The following is a 12,343-nucleotide window of genomic DNA, read 5'->3' as shown; positions in this document are numbered from 1 at the left end:
GAAAAGGTTCTACGTTAGCAGCAATCTCATTGGCTGCGTTACATATTAATACGCGGATCGGTGGAAGCAGAATTTGGTCCGTCTCTAAGGCAGCGCCATCTCGTAGTGCGGAGACGGACGAGTGCTGCGCCTGCGCGGTTGTGCTTAGCGGGGCGCACTCTATTGGGAAAGTTGTGTACGTGCTGACTACGTGGAACTATCTACACAACAAATGAGAAGTGGGAAATGGCGTGATCATGTAAAATCGTGATTAGGGGAGGTGAAAAGAAATCCCTTGGAAGAACTAATTAATTCTTAAGCACTGATCCAATGTTTGGAATCCATATGAAGTAAGCATGACAACAGACATCAAACGACTTCATATACGTGATACTATTATCAGATCGTAACAGGTCGGTTCAGCACATACGAAAGTGTAACACAAATGATTGGGGAATGTAAGCAGGAATCAGTGAAAGAAAGACAACGCAGCTCTCGTGAAACGCTGTTGGATAAATTTTGAGAAAGCGTATTAGAGGAAGACTGTGTGACCACCAGGTAACCATTAGGGCATGTACAGAAGCACAGAGACAGTCAATTGCCCCTCACTGATTACGCGAATGGAACTGGAAAGAAAATCGAAATTTTTCATAAGAAGCGTCATCTGCTATGCATTGTACAGTGGCTTGTATCGTATATTTGGAGGTGTAGACATTGGTGTCGTATGTGTCGCGTGTTTTGCTGTTAGAAAAACTTATTGATCGTCATCTAGAGCGCAGGTCACATTGGGAATTGAAATGTCTTACAGTTAAAATCAGGGTTCGTCGGAACGAATCGTATTCCTGGAAGAAAGAATATTTCAGTCCCTCTCTTTCCTGTTAAGATTGACAATTCAAGTAAACTGCTAACGTGTTCTTCATAAGGAGCTGTGTGCCACTGCAAAGATTTGGCTGGCAGACGTTCTTGTAGCAAAATAATAGGAGAGCCCACTTCAAGGGAAGGAAGACGTAGTGGCTACGGAGATGAACGATTTGATCATGAAGTTCGATGACTACACTTATTCACACAGCAATATTATTTACTGTTTCGTCGTCTTCATATTGAGCTGTAAGAATGGCTCTGTCTTGAAATCTGTCCAGATCGTGATTGTTTTGGAAAACAGTGGGACATAAATCATCAGTGAAATCTGCATGTACGTGGATTTGACTGTGCTGTCTCGGTTTTTGTTTGCATGTCAATCCATTTCCATCAGCACTCACTCTCCCAGGAATGGAATTTCGTCAGGACTGTTAACAATCAGCCTAGCAAAGTCCCTATATAACAAAACAATTGTATATACTTCTGGGTAGTATATAAATGTATGTACCAAGTTTGGTGCAAATTGAACGAGGCATTTCAGAGTTACGCTCACATGTCACATGTCACGCCCATAAGGGTCTACAAGGGGTGACTTATTGCAACAATAAATTTTATATATGTAACTTTTGATGTCTGTACTCGCGGTACACACGAAAAGCACGCGCCACAATACCACAGCGCTCCGCTTGAGATGCAGAAGCAAAATGTCGTATTCATTGATAAGAAGGAGTTGCCTGAGTCGCTTTGTTTTGACTCCTCTGGAGGCGTGTTTCGATAGAATAAAGTGACGCAAGATTTCGTGCTTAAGGTTTAAATAGCGATATACCGAAGAAAGCTACACAAATTACAACTATATTTTAACTGGCATTCCATCCTACTTTTTCCTTTTATAGGACCGAGTCCGAAAGTCATACATACTATTTAAACTGTTATTCGCACTTAATAAAAAAATAATGCAAATGTGCAGTCTTACCCGACCGTAAGGTCGGTGTTGGCTCATGCTTCTACATGTTGGGACTTCGGCCGAGATTCGTTTAAACAACAACAATTTCAACAGAGACCAGGGATACACACTCAGCAGGGCATAGGGGTGGGCGTTGGACATCGAAAGAAAGCAGACAGATGCGCGACGCGGGAGCGGCAGTTTCAAACGTGGCGCCTGCCCCTGGCCCCATGTGACGTCACCGGTGCTGCCACGGGCAATAGCTTCGCTAGCTCCCCGGGTCGACTTAAGCGCGCGCACCACATTGGATCGATCTGATTGGCTGCTGATGATGTCATCTTGCCTATATAAGCGAGAAACTGTAGCAGCCCCAGCAGTCAGTGAACTCCTGACGACGATGGCGGAGATGCCCATCGAAAGCTCGAGGATTTTATTCGAATTGACGCGGCTGGAAAACCGAGAACGTTTTATTCAGGTCTCTTGTCTATTCCGAATTCAGTAGCATTCTTGTGTCGTATTGCGGGGTAGGGTTTTCGAGTTGATTCTTTTCGGTAGTTCCTTGATATTTTTTAGCACATCGCTCCGATGCGTAACCAGCGCCTCTGATAAGTTTTTTGGTTTTATGACAGTGTTGTAATGTCTCACTTGTAATTACAGGAGAGACGTGGTTTATTGTACGAGGGGCTTTCGATAAGTAATGCAACATATTCTTTTCTCGGCCAATGTCGGTTTGCAAAAATGTGGAATTGGTTGTCGGACTACGTGGAATATTCCCGCTTCAGCTCCTGTAGTTTGATGAAGTACCGATGGATGGCGTCGCTAAGCGTAGCCTGAAAAATGACATCTGCAACAGAAATGCATTCCAAACACAGAACTATCACTGAGATTTTCCATCGCTATCGCTTGAGCCTTGTCCCGTAGTTACGCAGGGTCAGCCATCGTTAATCGGATTTGGCATGTTAATGTTTAAGAGGTTGCCGGATGCCCTTCTTGCCGCCACTCCGTACCCCCCCGGGACGGAATTAGTGTACCCCACTGTCTGCATCGAGTGTAATCCATGGAATAGTGGGAATGTGTTCAGATGTCTGCGAGCCGTGAAACTGAGGCGTAGCATGGGAACCAGCCCAGTACTCACCTAGTGGGATGTGGAAAACCGCCTAAAAACCACATCCAGGCTGGCCGGCACACCGGCCCTTGTCGTTAATCCGCCGGGCGGATTCGATCTGGACCGGGCGCGCCTACCCGAGTCCAGGAAGCAGCGCGTTAGCGCTCTCGGCTACCCTGGCAGGTAGAGCCATCACTGAGATTCTTTCGACGGAAAACAAGAGCATCGTAGATATTCATTAACGCTTACAGGATGTCTACAGAGACCTGGCAGTGAACAAAAGGACGTTGAGTCGTTGGGCGAGGCGTGTGTCATCATCGCAACAAACCTGTCTGATCTCCCGCATGCAGGCCGGCCGCACACAACTTTGACTCCTGCAGTGTTGGAGCGTTCGCTCATTCTCATTCGAAGTTATCGATGGATTACACTCAAAGACCTCACTGCTCAATAGTTTGGGATACTCAGAGCTGTACGCCCGCTGGTTTGCTCACCACCTAACAGAGGACTATAAAGATCAACGAAGTACCATCTTTGCGGAATTGCTTGCTCGTTACAGGGCTGATGGTAACACTCTTTCGTAGAACATCGTCTCAGGCGATGAAAATGGGTTCCTCACTTCGAAACGGAAACAAAACTGCAATCTCTGGAGTGGCACCACACCACACCTCCTCCGATGAAACAATTCCATCGCCCTGTCTCAATCCTTTTCTGTTTTCGAAGGACATTGAAAATTGGCACATGGAATTAAGTTTGAATTTGATAATGATCACTGTCTTCTCGTTGAGGACCATCTCTTCAAGTTCTTGGATCAATGATGGCATGTCCATAAAGTCGTATGTCTTCATAAAATATGTACTGCTGCGCATGGTCTTTCTGCTTCTCATCATTTGGTATCTCGGAACTGTCTTTAAACTGGGTATCTGTTTAGCGCAGGATCTTCTAGGTCTGAAACCTGCTTGATATTCTACCTCGTTTTTTCAGTTGGAACTGTGTCCTATATAGCATTCACTATAACGGAATTTTGTATGTGACGGTAGTAAAGGTACCCTTTCTTGATTTTTGGCATTGGTGAGATCCCCTTTCTCATGTAGAAGGTGTATAACTGTTCAGTTCCAGTCTTCTGGTGTTACTCCAGTCTCCCATATGTCTTGTATCACCATCATCATCTTGATTTATAGCCCCAGACTGGGTCTTTTGGAACAAAAAGCTCGCCATCTAGTCCTGTTCTCCCACTATCTTTCTGTGTTCACTTCTGCCCTAGCCTAATTTTTCAACACATTCCTCCTCATCTTTCAGCATTCTGTTACTTCGTCTTCCTCTTGGTCGCTTCCTTTGCATGTCCATTTCATATATCTTCTTCGGAATCCTCTTGTTTTCCATTGTCTTAATAAGTGCCTGTACTGTATTGACCTTGACGTTTCTGTCCTGCTATGGAAAGGTTCCTCTTTCACTATATCCCTCTCCCCTTTATTCTTCATCCCGTCTCTCCTTGTTATTTCTCTCCTACTGCTGAGGAACTTCACTTCACATGTCTGTAATTTGCTTGCATCTCTTTTCTTCATTACCCGCGTTTCAGATATATAGTTCAGTGTTGGGATATAATAACTTCTTCGCTTTTTTGTGAGACGTATTTGTTCTAAACCAGGCTCCTAACACTTCCCAGGAATGCTTCTGCCTTTCTGCTTTGTTCATTGATCTCTTTCTCATTTCTTCCATTTACATCCATCACACTTACTAAAAACTTGACACTTTATATCTTCTTCTTTTGTTCACCTCCAATCCTTATTCCACTTGTTGGTCTATCTTTCTTCGCAGTTGTAACCAGGATCTCACGGTTGTTTACATTAAATTTCATTCCATGCTGTTTCAGAGTTTCTTTCCAAGCATCCAAGTCTTCCTGACTCTCCACCTCGCTCTTTCCCCACATCATCAAGTCTTCTGCGAACAATGATGCTTTCATCTCGTCTTCTCCAGTTTTTTCTGCCATCTTCGTCGTTATCTTATCCAAGAGCACAACGAAGAGGAGAAGTGACAGTGCACTGCCCTGTTTCACACCACTTGTGTCCGTCCTTTCATTTCCTCTTCACATGACCCAGACTTCCACAGTACCTACTCTCATCTTTGCTTGTTGTCTTTTTCTTCTCCATTCTGTTCTAGTGCCTCCTTGACCTTTCTTCTACAGACCCTATAAAAATCCTTTTCTGTATTAAGAAAGGCGATCAGAAGGTCTTCCCCAAATTCATAATGGTGCTTCTGGAGCTGCCTCACTGCGATATGAGATCAACAGTTGACCTCCCAGGTCTGAAACCATGCTGTTCCTCACTGTTTGTTCTGAATCATTCTTCGCATTTTGCTCCCCAGGGCCTTGTATGATACTTGTTACTTCTACGATGATGTTAGTCCCAGTTTCCTTTAACAATTGAACTTCGATTCGTTCTCCTCCTGCCCTTCTACCATTTCTCAGTTTCATGAGTTGGCTGTAGACTTCCAGTTCGTATGGTACTTTTAACGTATCGTTTCTCTTGACCTCTTGACTTCTTGATACGCTCTCTGTAGGTTCAGTAGTTCACTGATATACTCCGGCATGTCTCGCAATTCTTTATGTTGTTCAGTGCGACTTCGCCATCGTTTTTCCTGAAACACGGAATTTATGGTTGTATCCTCTGATACTGACTTTAAATTACTTGTAGAGGTCTCTCGTGTTATAGTTTCGGAACCCTCGTTTATGTCTTTCATTGGATAATTTACGTATTCTCTGGTGACGTTCTGATGTCTCTTGTCGTTAGCTTTCCAGCCTGTACGTACGTTGTCAGATAAATTTCTATTTTGTCGGTGTCCAATTGTTGTCTGTTATTCTCCTGTTTTCAGCTGCTTTATTCCGTGTGTTCTTCCACCACGGATGTCTCGTCGTTTCTAATGGAGGAGTTTCCTCTTCCTCTTTACTGATTACCTTCTCTTTGCTTTCTTCCTAGGTCGTGGCCGTCACTTCATACCATTACTCCTTGATGCTTGATTATTTCAATTTTGTCATTTTTACTTATTAGCGTAGTCTTCTTATTCATTATACACTCCTGGAAATTGAAATAAGAACACCATGAATTCATTGTCCCAGGAAGGGGAAACTTTATTGACACATTCCTGGGGTCACATACATCACATGATCACACTGACAGAACCACAGGCACATAGACACAGGCAACAGAGTATGCACAATGTCGGCACTAGTACAGTGTATATCCACCTTTCGCAGCAATGCAGGCTGCTATTCTCCCATGGAGACGATCGTAGAGATGCTGGATGTAGTCCTGTGGAACGGCTTGCCATGACATTTCCACCTGGCGCCTCAGTCGGACCAGCGTTAGTGCTGGACGTGCAGACCGCGTGAGACGACGCTTCATCCAGTCCCAAACATGCTCAATGGGGGACAGATCCGGAGATCTTGCTGGCCAGGGTAGTTGACTTACACCTTCTAGAGCACGTTGGGTGGCACGGGATACATGCGGACGTGCATTGTCCTGTTGGAACAGCAAGTTCCCTTGCCGGTCTAGGAATGGTAGAACGATGGGTTCGATGACGGTTTGGATGTACCGTGCACTATTCAGTGTCCCCTCGACGATCACCAGTGGTGTACGGCCAGTGTAGGAGATCGCTCCCCACACCATGATGCCGGGTGTTGGCCCTGTGTGCCTCGGTCGTATGCAGTCCTGATTGTGGCGCTCACCTGCACGGCGCCAAACACGCATACGACCATCATTGGCACCAAGGCAGAAGCGACTCTCATCGCTGAAGACGACACGTCTCCATTCGTCCCTCCATTCACGCCTGTCGCGACACCACTGGAGGCGGGCTGCACGATGTTGGGGCGTGAGCGGAAGACGGCCTAACGGTGTGCGGGACCGTAGCCCAGCTTCATGGAGACGGTTGCGAATGGTCCTCTCCGATACCCCAGGAGCAACAGTGTCCCTAATTTGCTGGGAAGTGGCGGTGCGGTCCCCTACGGCACTGCGTAGGATCCTACGGTCTTGGCGTGCATCCGTGCATCGCTGCGGTCCGGTCCCAGGTCGACGGGCACGTGCACCTTCCGCCGACCACTGGCGACAACATCGATGTACTGTGGAGACCTCACGCCCCACGTGTTGAGCAATTCGGCGGTACGTCCACCCGGCCTCCCGCATGCCCACTATACGCCCTCGCTCAAAGTCCGTCAACTGCACATACGGTTCACGTCCACGCTGTCGCGGCATGCTACCAGTGTTAAAGACTGCGATGGAGCTCCGTATGCCACGGCAGACTGGCTGACACTGACGGCGGCGGTGCACAAATGCTGCGCAGCTAGCGCCATTCGACGGCCAACACCGCGGTTCCTGGTGTGTCCGCTGTGCCGTGCGTGTGATCATTGCTTGTACAGCCCTCTCGCAGTGTCCAGAGCAAGTATGGTGGGTCTGACACACCGGTGTCAATGTGTTCTTTTTTCCATTTCCAGGAGTGTATTTGGTGTCAAATTGATTTAGATTCTGGTGAACGAAGTCTGTATCCCCCCCTCCTTCTGATTTATACATTTATGATTTATCTGTGTTCCTTCTGTGTAATTGCTGTATGGTCGATTTGGCATTCTTCCAACGATTTGACTAGTGATCTCCGCATCTTGATTTTCGTGATCTCTTTCTTGAAGTAAATTAAGATTATCCTCATATTTTGATGGTAACATAGCTCGATCAATCTCTGGCCATTCCTGTTAGAAAACGCATGTTCTGAGAATTGTCTTATCATTCATCTGAATATTTCTTCATTGCCTAATTGTTTAAATTACATAATAAAATTTTAACCTATCCTTTACGGTTTTTTCTCATTTTTTTCTCTTTCGTCCCTGTAGTTATCAACTTCTCCTTTGTCCCTCTTGTTATCTTGGTATTCAGATGCATGTGCGTTGATTTTCGTGTAAGACTTATTACCACGTTTGAGCCTCATCGCGATAAGACTATTGCTCATTGGTTTCACTTCTGTTAGTGATTGGAGGAGGCGCTCCTTGACTGCAAAGGTCATTCGCAGGACCTCAGCTGCTTTACTTATTTCCAGATCTGGTTTGCTCTAGAACAGTCTATCGTTCGTCTGTAACGTTGTCTGTTTCAATAGTTCAGTTGCTTGCTGTGGTGGGCACTGATCGATTGGTTGCCACCTGGGGTATTGACAGTATTCCTTTCACGATGCATGTCTGCACTTGATTCGTGAGTCCAGCTTTCACTGGATGAATAGAACTTCAGAGCTTTCTTTGCAGACGGACTAACTTTCAACGGTTCCTGAAAATGTAGACACCTACAACCAAGGTCTCCGCCATATCATCTATCGTTGGGAAAAATGTCACAGTACAGGGTTGATGTATAGAGAAGGGACCACTACCAAGTCTCATCGTCGTAGATTGGTTTTTTTCTGGGTGATGTGGTTTATCACTGCCCCTCGTGCATACCATATCGACTATCCAGTTATTTCCAACCAAAATTCACCTCTAAGGTCACAGAAACGGTCGAATCCGTTCCCCCTATGTCCCCAGCTCGACGTTGTGTTCTGTCTCTAATAACTTCATCGTTGACGGGACATTATATGCTAATCATACTTCTTTACGTTCATGTGGCATTATCATTGAATCCCTTTAGACTTGTCTTTCATTTCTGGGGTTCCTACTTGCAGTATTCAACACCATTGTTTGACATTCGCAGCATCTTATGTTCCGATCCAGAAATCTCCTAATCTTTTTTGATTCCATTGTGGGTACACTATTTGCTCTGCCAGTAAGTAACTGCAAAAAAGTCAATTTGCCCTTCATCCTATCCTGGGTGATGACTGTTGTTGAGCTGGTCACATTTATTCTTTCCACATTTTGTAGTTCAGTCCAGATTTCTTGTTTCACTGACGCTGTTCGCATTTCTGCAGAAGTTGACAATCACGAAAAACTCGAGAAATATAGGCGGCTGTTTTAACATCCTTTAGTGTCACTGCATAAATGTAACATTACTGGTGGTATAAATCCTCGCATTTACATACAGTGTATTCAAAATATATGAGTAGTTTTGATAATTACTCTCCGCAGTCATGTCGGTTTTGCGTCTTTTTAGCCACCTACATCTCATGAGCATCCAAGCAAACCCGAAACTTGCTGCAATGGAGTCGTTTACGTGCTTCAGTGTCCTTCAGTATTTCAGATAACGGGACAGTGTGTGCAGCGACATCAGAGGGGTATTTCTGGAAATGCCAGACTAGCATATCAAATGACTTCACAATTGCGAATAAGGACTACAACTAGCTGTAGAATGGAATGACAGAATTAGTGCCGGACCGCAACCCGGATTTCCCTCTTATCGCGAACTCTCGCCTTACTATTTGGCTATCAGTGCACGACTCACGGCCACACCCAAACTCAAACTTCGATATGTTGGCAACCATGCGTCCACGACCTGTACTCGTACATCCATTATGTATATGTAAATCATTCTCGGTTTTCTGGCCGCGTCAATTCGGGATAAAATCTCGAGTTTCGACGATTACCTCCATCGTCATCGTCAGGAGCTGACTGTCTTCACTGCTGCTGTGGCAGCCTTTTTTTATACCGTGGACGGCTTCTGATTGGTCGGCTTATGATTGGGCTGCGATTACGTACTGCCGTCGCAGACGGTGTCACTGTGTGCGCCGGTGGCGCCACCGGTTCCGTTGGGACGTAAACCTTGGAAGGAACGTCTCTGCTGCTTCTCTGCATCAAGCGCTCGTTTCCATACACAGCTCGGATGGTATCCGCTATCGCGGTTAAAGTTCTTTTGGCTCATTCTTATTTCAACAGCCTCCTTAATAGCAGAATCCCAGTACATGGAGGCGTGGGCCAGAATTTTTGTTTCATCGAGCAATATTTTTATGTTTGTTCAAGAGGCTGTGCTCCGCAATTGCCAATTTCTCCAGTTCTCTATTTTTAATATGGCGTTGGTGTTCTGCACAGCGGTCGGAAACGGTACGAATGGTCTGACGTATATAATTGCTTCCACACTCACAGGGTATATTATAAACTCCAGGGACCCTGAGGCCGAGATTGTCCTTAGCAGGGCGCATCATCTCCTTGATTTTCTTAGGAGGACGAAACATCGGTCTACGCAGGACTCTTCCTATTTTCCTGGAAATAGCAATCGGTGTTTCATCCTGTGAGTGTGCAGCATTTTCTTAAAAAAGCTACCACAGCAGCAGTGAGGACAGTCAGTTGCTCCTGACGATGACGATGGAGGATATCGTCGAAAGCTTGAGATTTTATCCCGAATTGACGCGGCAAGAAAACCGAGAATGTTTTACGTATAAGTGCCGTCGCGAAGACTTCGTTCCCATCCATTATGTATATTCCCGTACAGGTCACACGTTGTACTTGAAAGTCACTTGCCCGGTATCGGCAGATAAATACGATATTGCAGTACCTGTGTATCTGATTACGATGCATGTCCAAAGGAAATTTGCATCGTAACCAGAATAACACAGGCACTGCAATATCGTATAGAGTATCAGAGGCTCTTGAAGATGGGCAGCAGTCTTCCGGGGGCAACACGGTAGCTGAGTGGCTGATCTAGCCTTGTAACATCAATCAAAATGGCCTTCCCATGTTGGTATTGCGAATGGGTGAAAGCAAGAAGAAACTTCAACCATTTATTTCCCAAGAACACGTAGCTCGATAGTGACGACGGCATCCTCTTTAGTAAATTATTCCAGAAGTAAAATAACTCCCACTCAGATCTCGAACTGAGGGATGCGGTAATGGGGAAAAACGAAACTGACGTTCTTCGGATCACAGCGTGGAATCTTAGATCTCTTAATTGGATGGGTAGTTTAGGGAATTTAAAAAAAAATAGAAATGCATACATTGATGTTAAATGCAGTGGGACGTAGTGAAACGCGATGGGAGGAAGGATAAGATTCTTGTCAGTTGACAGTAGGGTCATCAACATTAAATCAAGAAGCGGTTCAAATGGCTCTGAGCACTATGGGACTTAACATCTTAGGTCATCAGTCCCCTAGAACTTAGAACTACTTAAACCTAACTAACCTAAGGACAGCACACAACACCCAGCCATCACGAGGCAGAGAAAATCTCTGACCCCGCCGGGAATCGAACCCGGGAACCCGGGCGTGGGAAGCGAGAACGCTACCGCACGACCACGAGATGCGGGCTCAAGAAGCGGTAATGCAGGAGTAAAACTAATAACGAATAACAAATTAGGAATGTGGGCGAGTTACTATGAATAGCACAGAAAACACTTCATAACCAAGAGAGAAACTATGCCGACGCCTTCTGTATCAGTAATCAACACTTATTATAAAAGTAATTGTGCGTGCGGCTAAAACTTAGAAACGATTCACGGTACGACGATGGGGGTTATACGGTGCGATAGCCCTCTACCCCTCATCCATGAAGAAGGTTCCTGTTTTTACCTGAAGGGCGTGCTTTTGAAGATATAAGGGCTAGGATATTCCGTCCTCCAGAATTTTTTAAGACTGTCGAGAAAATTCGAGAGTATTCGAGAACATTCCAGAAGATCTGAGAGCATTTGAGAGCATTCCACAACATTCCAGAATGTTCCAGAACGTTCCACAATGATTCGAGATGTTCGAAATAGTCTGCAACATTCGGGGAGATCCCAGAATATTCGGGACCATCCCAGAACATCCTAGATCATTGTGGAATATTTCAGAACATTCTCGAATGTTGTGGAATGTTCTGAAACATTGTGGACCATTCGAAGCGTTTTGCTATGTTCTGGAATTCGCCACTGGGCTGGAAGGGGAAAGGCTGCTCATTGGTAGGAGTATGTAGACCAAGACCCATCGTGGGTTCCAATGTCAGTGTCTTATCAGTGACTCAAGGAGGAACCAAAAAAGTAGTGCAGAGGGTGAATAAAAACAAACAGTGAAGTGTGCGTAGTCAAAGTGATAGAATGACGGAATGTAAATCGATAATAAAGTGTGAAAAGTGTGCAAAATGTAGTTACCGTATTTGTTAGTAAAAAGTTGATTTTATTTGTATTTTAGAGAAATCCTAAACGTAAAAGAGGGGGAGATCTTGCCAGTTCTGAAGCAAAACGGCGAAAACAAAAAGAACAGTGAAAACACGAAACAACGAAATGAACGGACTGAAGAACAGAATTGCGACACAATATTATAAATAAAAGACTGCGGACTCAAGCCAGCATTTAAAATATCACCCCATGAGAAGCGCGTACGAGGACAAGTAAACAATACAACCTAATAAATGAAGCATTCCACTACGACCTGACGAAAGAATATAACTAACATAAAGTCGTTGTAATCGTAAAAATGGATAACATCTATCAATTTTGCAAAGCGAAAAAATTCAATAGAGAAACATCAGCATTCTGTTACATGAATGGTCCGCAGCTCGTGGTCGTGCGGTAGCGTTCTCGCTTCCCGCGCACGGG

The sequence above is a fragment of the Schistocerca americana genome, chromosome 3, assembly GCF_021461395.2.
Source record: "Schistocerca americana isolate TAMUIC-IGC-003095 chromosome 3, iqSchAmer2.1, whole genome shotgun sequence".
NCBI lineage: Eukaryota > Metazoa > Arthropoda > Insecta > Orthoptera > Acrididae > Schistocerca > Schistocerca americana.
This window is presented reverse-complemented; position numbering follows the sequence as displayed.